This window comes from Lissotriton vulgaris, chromosome 3_1 (assembly GCF_964263255.1).
Source record: "Lissotriton vulgaris chromosome 3_1, aLisVul1.2, whole genome shotgun sequence".
Classification (NCBI taxonomy): domain Eukaryota; kingdom Metazoa; phylum Chordata; class Amphibia; order Caudata; family Salamandridae; genus Lissotriton; species Lissotriton vulgaris.
The window spans coordinates 1,945,792,856-1,945,804,975 of NC_141689.1; positions in this window are offsets into that span (position 1 = coordinate 1,945,792,856).

Sequence of the window (12,120 nt, forward strand, 5' to 3'; positions counted from 1 at the left end):
TTGCCCATATCAAAAATTGGGATAATCTCTGCTATATTCCATGAAGGAGTAATATTCCTACCTGCTGTAACTTAGACAGTTAAGTCCCTTTTGTACAAATTATTTGGAATACGATCAGGTCCTGGGGTTCTGGCTGCAATACTATACCAGATTCCCACTGAGTTTCTTCCATAGAAAAAGTAGGGCCTCTGCAACTTCGTCCTGGGTCCCACCTATCCCCTATGTGCGCCTAGGTCCTCTAATGACCTGAAAGTTACAAAAATATATATCTTCCCGTAAATCCAATTTTTCTGCTAAATAGTGTATATTTTATAAATCCAGATCAGAAAAACAAAAAGCCAAATCTTGTTGTTATTAGTTTAAACTGCACCTTTAACTATGTTCTGTGATATTCCTTGCATCTTTGCTACTGGCTTTGACAGTAGGCATATTGACATTACACCTCAAATGTAAATATTACATTGAGCAGTTGAGTGATTTTCTTCTTTGAGGTGACTATAGACGTCACAACTCAGCTATAATAAAGGTGTAGGGCTGGAAGGGCACCATATAGGTGGTCAACACTCACTCAGGCTGGGTTCAGGTGTGGGTTCAAGATCATTGGCTCATTTTCTGTCCCTGAGGCTCTGATCAGGTGGCCAGACAAGAAGCCCCTGGAGTCACCCTGGATGTTTTGAGTTCAAGCAGAGAAACATGTCTTAACAGCTGGGCAGGCCTCCGAGGGCACAGGTTAGGCTTTAGGTAGCAGGGCAGTCCTCTTGGTGCAGCAGGTCAGTCCTCTGAAGTACACAGCAGGCCACAGGCAGCAGAGCATTCCTTTGAGGATCCTATCTGGTCCAGAAGTAAACTGAAGAGTGAGTCTGAGGATCCTAATTTTACACCTGGAACCAGCTTTGAAGTGTAAGAAACTTCTGGAGCTTTCAAGCTATAGAAGTGTCTAGAAATGTCTGCCTCCCTGCCCTGGTCCCAGTCACAAAAGGCTAGTGTAAAGTCCTCTGTCCGTGAGCTGAAGCAGCTGGTTTGAATTGTAAGTGGGGTTGTGCACAGTTTCACCCCCATCCTGCTAGGATTGCCCACCCTAGCAACTACCCATCACCTTATATTGTGGCTGTCTGGGAGTAAAACACACATTTCAACTGCCAACTACATATCACAATGTGTCCCAGGAACAGGCTGCAGGAACCAAATGGTTGGGACAATACAATGCTAACTTTCTTAAAGTGGAATTCCAGGAACTTAAAATCCCACTTTACCATTAAAGAAGATTTAAATCACAATTCCTTAGACACCAAATATTATATTTCTACCTTCTCCTAAACAAACATTATCACTTGGTAAATGTAATCACGTACTCTAATGTTATCCTATGGGAGAGGCAGACCTCACAATAATGAAAATTGAATTTGTGAGTTTTTCAGCACCAGGATATGTAAAACCTAAAAGTACATATACCAATATTTACATACACTGCACCCTGCCCAATGGGCTGTTCAGGGCCTACTTTGGGTGTGAACTATATGTATAAAAAAGACCATAAGTAAATTAAATATGCCTATCAGGTGTAGGCTGGGTAGGGCTGGTAGAGTACACAGAGTCATAAAGCCCCCAAAGAACGAATTTAGGAAAACAGAAGGGAAGAAGCAAAAATGCTTGGGTGAAGACCCCTATGGCTGTCAGGTCTTAGGTTTGTGCTGGTGGTGTCAGTGGTTCAACAGCGGTCTTCCCAATTGCAATCCACCCATCCCGTAATATGGCAGTCAGACCACCAAGCTCTTTGTGATCGGAGCTGGACGGTGGGTATGGCAGTTCACAGATAACAAAACTGGTAATAAGGCCCTATGTGTATGACTATGGCAATTCTCAGCCTCACTAGATCCAGGCAGGTTTAAAGAGTCAGAGACTAGAGAAAGTTAGAGCAGGATTTACTTCACAGAGTTTCAGAGTACGCAATTTATTTAGTCTATATATTTATGAAGCATACAAATACTAAACAAAATGATGCCCTGGTGCTAGTCTAAGAGCAAACTCTCTGTACTCGAGGATGAAAAGCACATTGGTACAAAAGCATATCAAACAAACATTTTGTTAAAAGTTGATGAAATCTGAGTGGCTTAGAAGTGGAATGAAAGGACGTGAGCAAGGAGTTCCAAGCTATAGATGTAATCACAGAGAATGTTCTGTTACACAGTTGGACACTGCAGTAATTTTGAGCAATCACAAACTTGTCAGGCTGAGAGCGCAGAAACCTAGTCGGATGTACATAAAATTACATAAGTAGCTAGGTAAAGATCTTAAAGAGCTTTGTTACACACACATTGGGCTATGAAAGGGCAACTTTTACAAATAGACAGCCAGGGTAAAGAGATAAGATGAATTTAAATAAAGCTCATCAGATCTTGATTCAAACCAAGGAAAAGAGGAACTGCAGCAATCTGTGTGCACTGATATCTATTACCAAGATAACCATGCAGATTGAGATATAATAAAGGACAACAGTCTCAAATTAATAGAACAGGTGAATGGGCAACTGTCTACATGTGAATAAGTGGTACAAGATGGATAATCTTTCTGATAAGTTGATCTACAAAGACACAAGTAGCAGACAATGTATCTGTATTACCCATGAAGGAAAATTGAAGTACACAACAAATAATGGATGGGATGCCTGAATTAATCTCAGCCTCTATTAACCACTTTGGCCACATTCCCGTCCATTGTTTCTTTACCCAAAATTCCATCTCAGATTAGATTCACCCATATGGCAATCAGCCTTGATCCTGCTTCAATGGGAATAGTCCGGATCAAACTGCGAAGCCAGGTCATCTCTAAATCAGAACACAAGCAACCCTAAAGTTGGTTTGTCTTATTTTGGGCTCATCAGTTGACTGTAGCCTGGCTTCTGTGGTAAAAAGACCATGTAACCCATGTCTGGGCATACCCATCGCATCTAGAGCATCACACTGAAGTATACAAAACTGAATGGGATGCCTAAATTATTCCCAGCCTTTGGTAATTACTCATAGTCACATCCCAGTCTATCTTTTTTTGCCCACATAGCTACCTCAGATTAGTCCCAGCCATATACAATTCAGCCTTGATCTTGCTCCAAGGGGAAGAATCCAGCCTGAATTGCCAAGCCAGGTCCTCTTTACACTAAAACAGAAGGAACCAAAGAATGTTTTCACCCTATTTAGAGCTCTTCAGTCAAATGCAGCTTTGCACTAGTGGAAAAATGAGCATGGGACCCATGCCTGGGCATTTCCCTTAATCTTAGGCCATCGCACTGAAGCATAGAAAATATATGGCTGGAAGGCTAGGATTAATCTCATCCATAGGTAATACTCAGGCCACCTCCCAGTTGTAAGAAAGCAAGCCCATAATGACAAAAATCCAATTAGTAGAACCAGAGATATTGAGTTTTAAAGATTCTGGGGGACATAGCACCAAAAAGCGCCAACTGTGGATATTTCTGGTCACACCGGACTGAGACAAGTTCAGGCCAGCCACGGTGCAGCACAGGCAGGCTACAGGGACCCAGTTAGGCCCGCCAAACGGAGTATCTTAAATCATTGTTTGCAGAGTATGGCGAGTATCTACATCAAGGATGCTTAACACGGTTGAAGCAATGCGTCAGTTCCGAGGTGCAGTGAGGCTGTGGTGCAAGGTCCTCTGTCATCATGGAGGGTCCTGTTGACAAGCGCTTGGAATGTGGAGTCCGGCATTGAGGAGGCGTCACACAGTCAGGCTGATGCATTGGTTCAGAGGAGCTGTGAGGCAGCAATGCAGAGCTCGACATTGTCGTTGAGGCTGCCGTTGATGAGAGATGGAAGACTGCACCAAGGATGCATCGCACAGCAGCGTTTCCGAGGGAGGTTGTGGGCAGTGGTGGCAATGGTGGCAATGGAGGTCTTTGCGACGGGTCCAATCAATGCAGCAGCAGAAATGCATTTGATCTGCTTGGGATGCATTGTGCATCAGTGTGATGTGTCGGTTCTGCTGGATCCACAGAAGATGACAAGCACCTTACACCCCACTTCCAAGGGTCCAGGACTGGGGTGGCACCATGTGGCAAGGAAGACTCACAGATTGCAGTGTCCATTTGCAGAGGCAAGAATGTTGGAAGCCTGTTATATCCCCGAGGCTTCAAAGCAGGAGGCCAGCTAACTAGCCCTTTGAGTCACTCTGGGGTTCTGGGTTCAAGAGATACAGGTACAGTCCTTCTCACCCAAGCAAGAGTGCAGCAGGCATCAGGCTGGCACAGCAGGGCAGCATTCCTTCAGTTCAATCAATATGGAGCTACAGAGGGTTATAGGAACCAGGTCGCCCTCCTCTCAATAAGTAAACAAACACACAAGACCTATTCCTTAAGGCTTTTTCTTTCTTAATGTGGGTGTAAATTAACTTCATCTTAATATTTACGTAGATTACTCCTTCAATTTCTAATAAGATATTCTCAACCCACTTTCCTCGCCTTTTTCTTCTAAAAATGTCTTTTGTCAAATGACAGTCATTGGTGTATTTACCAAAAACAAACACATCCTTATATGTGTTATATTAATCCAAAACATGCAAAAATAGTGACAAAAGCAAAATGGTACCTCACATCCACATTAAGAAAGAATAAGCCTTAAGGAACAGGTCTTGTGTGTTTGTTGTCAGCATTCCTTCAGGTCAGCAATCCAGCAGCATTGCCGTCTTTTCAGCAGCACAGCAGTCCTTATTTCTGTCAGGGTATTAGAAGTCCAGAAGTGTGCTGAAGAGTTGGTGTCTAAGGTCCAGTATTTATACCCAGTTGTGACATTGAAGTGGGGAGATGCATCTAAAGGCATGCATTGAAGTGCACAGGTGCCCTGCCTTCCTGGCCCTGGTTCCAGGCTTTAGGCGTCTGCATAGCCCCTAGTTATGCAGACATTTGTGTGGAGGCAGGACACAGCCTATTCCAGTTCGCTTGGGACTGGGCCCATCCCCACCCTCCCATCCTGCTAGTGATGGCCCATCCAGTCAAAACTAAGCTCCCCGTTGTACTTGACTGTCTGGGAGGAATATACAAAGCCCCACTGACTTTCAACTACTCCCAGTCATCTGACCCAGATACATGCTGTAGGCACTAAATAGCTAAGACAGTAAAATGTCAACTTTCTCGAAGTGTCATCTTCAAAATTGTAATTTAAAGTCCAACTTCGCCATAAGATTTTTCATTACAGTTCCAAACTACACCAAACATGAATTGGTTACCTGTTCCCATTTGGACATTGCAGCTTATTAAATGTAATAGGAGTAATAGAAAATTAATGTAAGAGTTTCCTACTTTCAAGAACATGTCAGACCTAAAGGTACATGCTCTACTTTTTAAATACATTGCACCCTACCCTCTAGAATACCCTCCCCAAAAGTTAAATTATATGTATTAAAAAGGAAGGTTTTTGCTTCACACACACAGGCTGCAGTGGCAGGTCAGAGCCATGTTTAAAGCTCTACTGAAGTGGGCAGCACAATCAGTGCTACAGGCACACCAGAAGCATTTAATTTACAGGCCCCGGGCAAAGGTTGTACCGCTTTACTACAAATTAAATATGCCAATTGGGTATAAGTCCATTTCTTTTATCTTTGGAGAAAATAAAAACACTTTAGCACTGCTTAGCAGTTGAAAAGTGTCCAGGTTCCTAAAATCCAGCAAAAATGAAGTCAGCAAACTGGAGGGATGATCGCAAAATATTAGGAGGAAAACCACGCCAAGGATGACAGGTCTAACACCAGACCATACTTTCTTTCTCTACAGTGCCACCTTACACCAGGCCAATTCATATGCCAATCATTCTTAATCCTCCTCCAACAGTAACAGTCCAGGCTGAACTGCCAGGCCAGGTCCTCTCTGAACCAGAATACAAGCAACCCAAGGCTGATTTCACCATAATTGAGGCTCATCAGTTGATTGCAGCATGGCTCAGGTGGCATAGTGAGCACTGGACACATGTCTAGGTATACCCTTCCACTTATAAAATTAGACTGAAGTATAGAAAAAAATGATAGGTGGGATACTTTAAATAATCTCAGTCACATATTCAATCGGGCTGCATCCCAGTCAAATTGTTTTTGCACACAATACCACCCAGATTAGACCCAGCCATATGCAAATCAGTCTTGATTCCGCTCCCATATTAACAGTCTAGCCCAAATGTCAAGGCTAGTTATCTCTGAACTGGAACACAAGCAACCCAAGACTGTTTTCTCCCTATTTCGGTCTCGTCAGTCAGGTACAGATTATCTTCATTAGCAAAGTCTGAGGGCATGATGCTGAAGTATACAAAAAAGTGATGGGTGGAATGTTAATAATTACTCGGTCTGCATCCCAGTCTAACTTTATATATTTGCACATTGTGCCACATCAGTTTAACCCAGCACAGGTGAATGACAGTAGACAGTGCTTCACCCAGGGTGTGGAGTTCTTATCTCTGTATATGATGTGAGTGGTGGGTAGCCTCAGTTCAGAAATTAGGCATATCGATAATTCCCCCCTTCAGAAAAGTCATTTGCAACTTAGCACTGAATGAAGGATTGAAAACGTGTGTAGTCTAGCCCTTTCATTATCTGAGCAGTTACCTGCTGGACACTTTTCGTATAAAAAAGATGAGAACAGAGACTGGTATGAGAAAAGGAAAATTCTTCTGTGGAAACAAGGTGGAAGGCAGTTGCGGCCCGTGGTGGGAGTGCTTCCAGGCTCTGACGTGGGGCGGGACAGGGTGTGGCGTAATAAACTGCGGAATATGGCCAAATGCGATGCAGCAAGCACAATGAAATTTGTTTTATTTATTTGTTTGTGTACTTACCTCTGTGCGGATGTTTTCACCAGTTTACTATCCCCAACCCTGCCCCTCCAACGCCCCACGTCAGCGCTCGGAGGACCTCCCACCACGGGCCGCTACTGGTGGAAGGTAGTACACACTGCTGGAAGAATAGAATCAATTCTGCAAGATATATTACAATAAATACAGTTCAGAGGGGCAGATTTATGAGCTCTGGCGCATCTCTGCAAATCAGAGGGATGCGCCAGAACTGATGCGTCACGCAATTCCCTCCTTGCGGCACCACAGATGCGCCACATTTACAATGCGGCGCACCATGGTGCAAGGAAGGGCAGATGCGTGACGCATCTTGTGGTGTACGGGCGGCGCATTGCTGGAGTAGCGTCGCAAGTGCGACGCAACTCCTTAAATGTACAGAGGCCACCCATACATAACGTGGTGCGTCACTCCTTACGCCTGCTTCAAGCAGGCGTAAGGATTTTGACGCAGCAGCCTCGTAAAACTGACTCAGTGAAATCTTGTAGATTTCACTGCGTCAGTTTTACGCGGCTTTCCTACGAGGGAACGCCCACCCTGCGACAGAACGCCCACATGAAACCTGACGCAGGTTTCATGTGGTGCAGGGCTTTACAAAGTGACGCATCTGCCTAGATGCGTCACGTTGTAAATAGGGCGCAGGGATGCGCCACGTTTCCGCGCCGTTGCGTCACGCAACGGCGGCGTAAACGTGGCGCAAGTCCGTCATAAATCTTCCCCATAGTGTTTACAGTCACTTTTACGTACTCACATGTAGAAGACTGTTCCTTAATATTGTTGATGCAGTCCACCATTCGGATAAAGTCACACCTCATATCAACAGAATGGGGAAATCTCTTGTAACTGTAATGAAATCCCTTGTATATCAAATGGTGCTATGCCTATGTTGTTCTTTTTCTTAAAAATGGCAATACAATTGGTTATCAAAAATAATTATTGTTGGTGCAGCCAGTGCCTGCTTCCCTAAAGATGGATTTTTGATCCTGGGAATGCTGTGTATAGTCTCTTAGGTTAAGTATCAATCCAACTATTGCAGGCTGATCAGTCAAATCATCATTCCTACTAACGACCTCAAACAAGCCACTAAAGCATTGGTACTGTCAAGACTGGACTATGGAAACGCAGTCCTCTCTGGAATTGCGAAAACACACCTTGCTCCGCTAAAAACAACCCTCAATACGGTGGCTAGAATGGTAACGGGATATTCAACCACATCTCTCCTGCCCTCAAAGAACTCAAGTGGCTCCCCATAGAAATGTGGGCGAACTTCAGAACGGCCTGCCTCACCCACAAAGCCATCCAAACAGGCAAACCCCATTATCTGGCATCCAAACTCAATAAAGCAGGTCAGAACAGGAACCTCAGAAGCTCCAATACCTTACTGCTTATCCCGCGAAAACCTCGCAAAACAGAAAACCGCGGCCAGATCCTTCGCCGGCAACGCGCCCAAAATATGGAACTCTATCCCCCCCACATCAGAACTATTCCCTCCTTCACCACATTCAAAAGACAGCTAAAAATCCTTTTCCTTGATCGATCTCCAGCGATCAGATAGGATCCACCGGAATGCTGAAAAGGACATTGTACCCCCTAGCTGTGAGATAACAAGTCCTTGTAATGGACCACTCATCATCCTCTTTACTCCGACTCACACCCGGACTGTCTCACTGTTTTGCTATTGGCTTGCTCCCTTTGCTCGCTTATTGTATTATGTTATGCTCTCGCATGTCTTGCTATACAATTACTGTGAAGCGCTCCGATACCGTCGGGTCAGGCTAGCGCTATACAAAACTTCTTAAATAAATAAATAAAATTCCTGAAATACATCAACAAGGAAGAGGTGAAGAGGCTCATTGTTGGCATAACTGCACCAGTGCTTCCAGCTGCATCTCCCAACTTGTGTTTCTGGTTTCATGTATTTCTTTGACAGAGAGTAGCTTGTGATTTACTGGAAATACCATGACCTGCATTTAGCCAAATCCGATGGGGGACAGTTGCGGAGATGCCTGCAGTATGCAACCCTCATCTGTATTGTTAAAGCTCCACCTGAGTGCTTTGGAATTGTTCTTGGCCTGATTAAATACAGGCAACATTGTAGACTCCCCGAATCTGAACTGCTAGTTCCTGTTATAGATGGGTGATCATCACCTAGACACAAGTGTCTAGAAATTAACACAATTACTAACACCGGCTGCACTAACTGATGGTGAACTATTTGTAACTTGTGAGTTATTGAAAATATAAGGAACTGCAATTACCAGTGTGTAATGTGGAAATTGTACCCAGATGGCAGCAGTGTCCTTCCTCTCCACCTTTATTAATAAAGCTCTCTTTGAGTTATTATGCTGGTGAGACTCACCAGCGCGTTTCGGAATTGTGCTTAACCTGGTGAAATACAAGCAGTATTTAAAACAACTTGAATCTGAACCGCTACTCCCTTTTATAGGCAGGCAATCACCTAGATACACATGTCAAGGAATGCAGAAATGTACCAAGACTGTGGCTTCGGTAACTATTGGGGAACACTTCCTGATATGTGAGAATTATCATTAACAACAATAAACAGAATGCAACTGTGAATATCTTCTAAGATTCTAGCAGTGTTCTCCTTCCAGTCCCTCTCTTCCTCTAGGGGATGTTGTGATTATGCTTGTATACAATAAGGTCCCCCAGTGACAGCACTGACACTGTGATATATGTGTGCATGCTGTTCACAGCTCTGTCTCTGACTTGTAGGATGGAGTCTTGCACAGTGTGTCTCTCATATATATGATGGAATTTTTCACCTCTGCTGACTTCGCTATTCTGTGGTTTTATACTTGAGTGAGCTTCTACTGCAGCTGCATCGGCTGTGGCTGCGAGTTTTCTGTGTATGATAAAAGCTTGCACAGTTACTCTATCTTTGCTGTGTTTTATGTTTCTAACTGCCGTGACATTTTTAAGACCATAGGGTTGTGATTGTTTGGTATTTGAAACAAGCATGGATAACTAGTCTTGATGGAACAAAGGTTGTGGCTTTCACTAAATTGAAAAAAAAGGGCATACAACTTCTTCAACCAGTAACATTACATGAATGAATATATCACAAGCTTGAGTTTTACGTTAAAATATAATGAGATCTAGATGACCTACACCTGAGGATGAAGTGAGAGCTCTTCCTCTTAACAAGTCTTGGCTAAATATGGTTCAAAATTTAACTTTTAGTGCAGATAGTATTTTCATATATTTTACAGTCTGGTGTAATTTGATGGCCTACTCATTCGTACAGCTGTTCTGCCATAAGCCTAACGCTTTGTATTTTTTGTATACCTTATCACCAGACAATTAGCAACACGCCTGAGGTCTCGAGTGCCACCATCACACGCTAGACATGTAAGAGGACTAAGAAAGGTAGTAAAGCTTTCATGGTACGTTATAGTTAAAAAAAAAGTTTTTACAGCAACATGGAGGAGAAGGTGTGTTCCCTCCTTGAAACCATCGTGTATTCTTCTACATCGTTTATTCTGCTTTTGAAGCACCATCAGTCAGAAACCTTCGAAAGAGAGATGGCTATAGTTAAGAGCAGGAGTGCCCGCTCTGGAAAGAAGTTTCATCTAACTTGGGGGCCTATGTTAAAGTTGAGTCTACTGTAAAAGTGTAGGGTGTCAATGTATTTCCGAATATTTTTTTATTTCTTTCTCTCCTGGTTATCTCCAACACGTTTATTTACTCAATGTATACCACTTATTTCTACTCTATTCCCATTACTTTATTTTTAACTATTGCGTTATGGTTAAGCAGTACGAACAGCTTAGCAAAAGCAGCAGTGCAAGCTTCATGCATGCGGTTACACAAAGAAGCCATTTTACTACTAGTGCGCAGAAGCGAGAAATTCCCCCAAGCGAAAGATACGCCATGTCACGTGATTATGACAGACACATGCGCAATAGAAAATCCCGCGTAGCAGCAGCCATTTTTAGTGCAAGCAAGTTATCGTTATTAAAACACATATGCAAGCTTCATCTGGATACCCAGTGTTTAAATGAAATGCGATATTATTATAACAAACATGTTGATTAATACATTAACGTTATAACGAGAGGGCTGAATTCAAGCAGGTCGCGTTAATTGCAAATCCTTGCTAATCAGTGCATTTGTATTTAGTTACAAACCAGTAATATCTGGGCGGAAGTGCAATATGAAGTGCTATATACATTTTTTTTGATTTACTGTCAAAATTTACACTTGTGTTGTATGAGCTAGGAGGCTCTGAGAATATTGCAATATAAGAAACTGCACTCTTTCTACAATGTAATATTAGTCCATAAAATGCCTTATGATGTCAGCAATACTCTGTACTGCTTGTGCAACATTTGTGATGCCATAAAAAGCAACGTAGGGGCCGACTTTGATGTTGGTCAGAGTTGCCGTCGATCGAAATCATCGGTGAAACGTGACCTACCGACCTCTGGTTGGCATTCCGACCATAGAATTACGATGCGACCAAACATGGTGGGGCCGCATAATCACATTTCCCTAGGGGAGGTTCTGTGCATCCCTGCACCACATGGCAGGCACCTCTGGGTGCCTGCCACATGATGCAGTGATCAACAGGGGGGCACCATAGGTGTCCCCTTGGCCCCCAACCAGAGGCTGCAAAAAGGAGGGGACCTTGATAGGGTCCCCCAAACTCGCTTTAAGACAGGCTTTCCATGTTGGAAAGCCCGACATGGAAAGCCTGTGGGAACCAACCATAGTAATCCCAACAGCGGAAATGCCGTCCATTGGAATTATGGTCCAGTCTCTGAATGCCCGATGGGCTACTTGAACCCATCGGAATCCAGCCAGACTGACAGGCCGGTTTCAATTCCAACTGCCTAAATTGTAATTAGGTTGTCGGAATTGAACCCGATGATCTCGGTCGGAGAGACTCGGACCTCAGGTTGGAGACTTTATGACCGAGATCATAATATGCCTCATATTGTCTTACGGAGAGAGCATATTGACTTACAGGACTACAATATGTCAGTTAATGTTGGGGATTGAGAAGATCATAAGGGAAAGGATTTACGGCCCTTTTTAGGGCTCGGACTACGCCCCCGAAGGGGCGGAGCTTCGAGATCCTAATGTTAAAGAAAAAAAAAGGATATGTAGGGCTATGGCCAGACACATTCCTTAAATTCCATAGTGTTTTATGGCATGTGCCTAGTGATTCGTCTTCGCTGTGCTGTCTATTTAGTAGCCTTGACGTGATAGGCTATATTGACTTTTGGTCCGTCATTGATGTCAGTTTCATGGCATA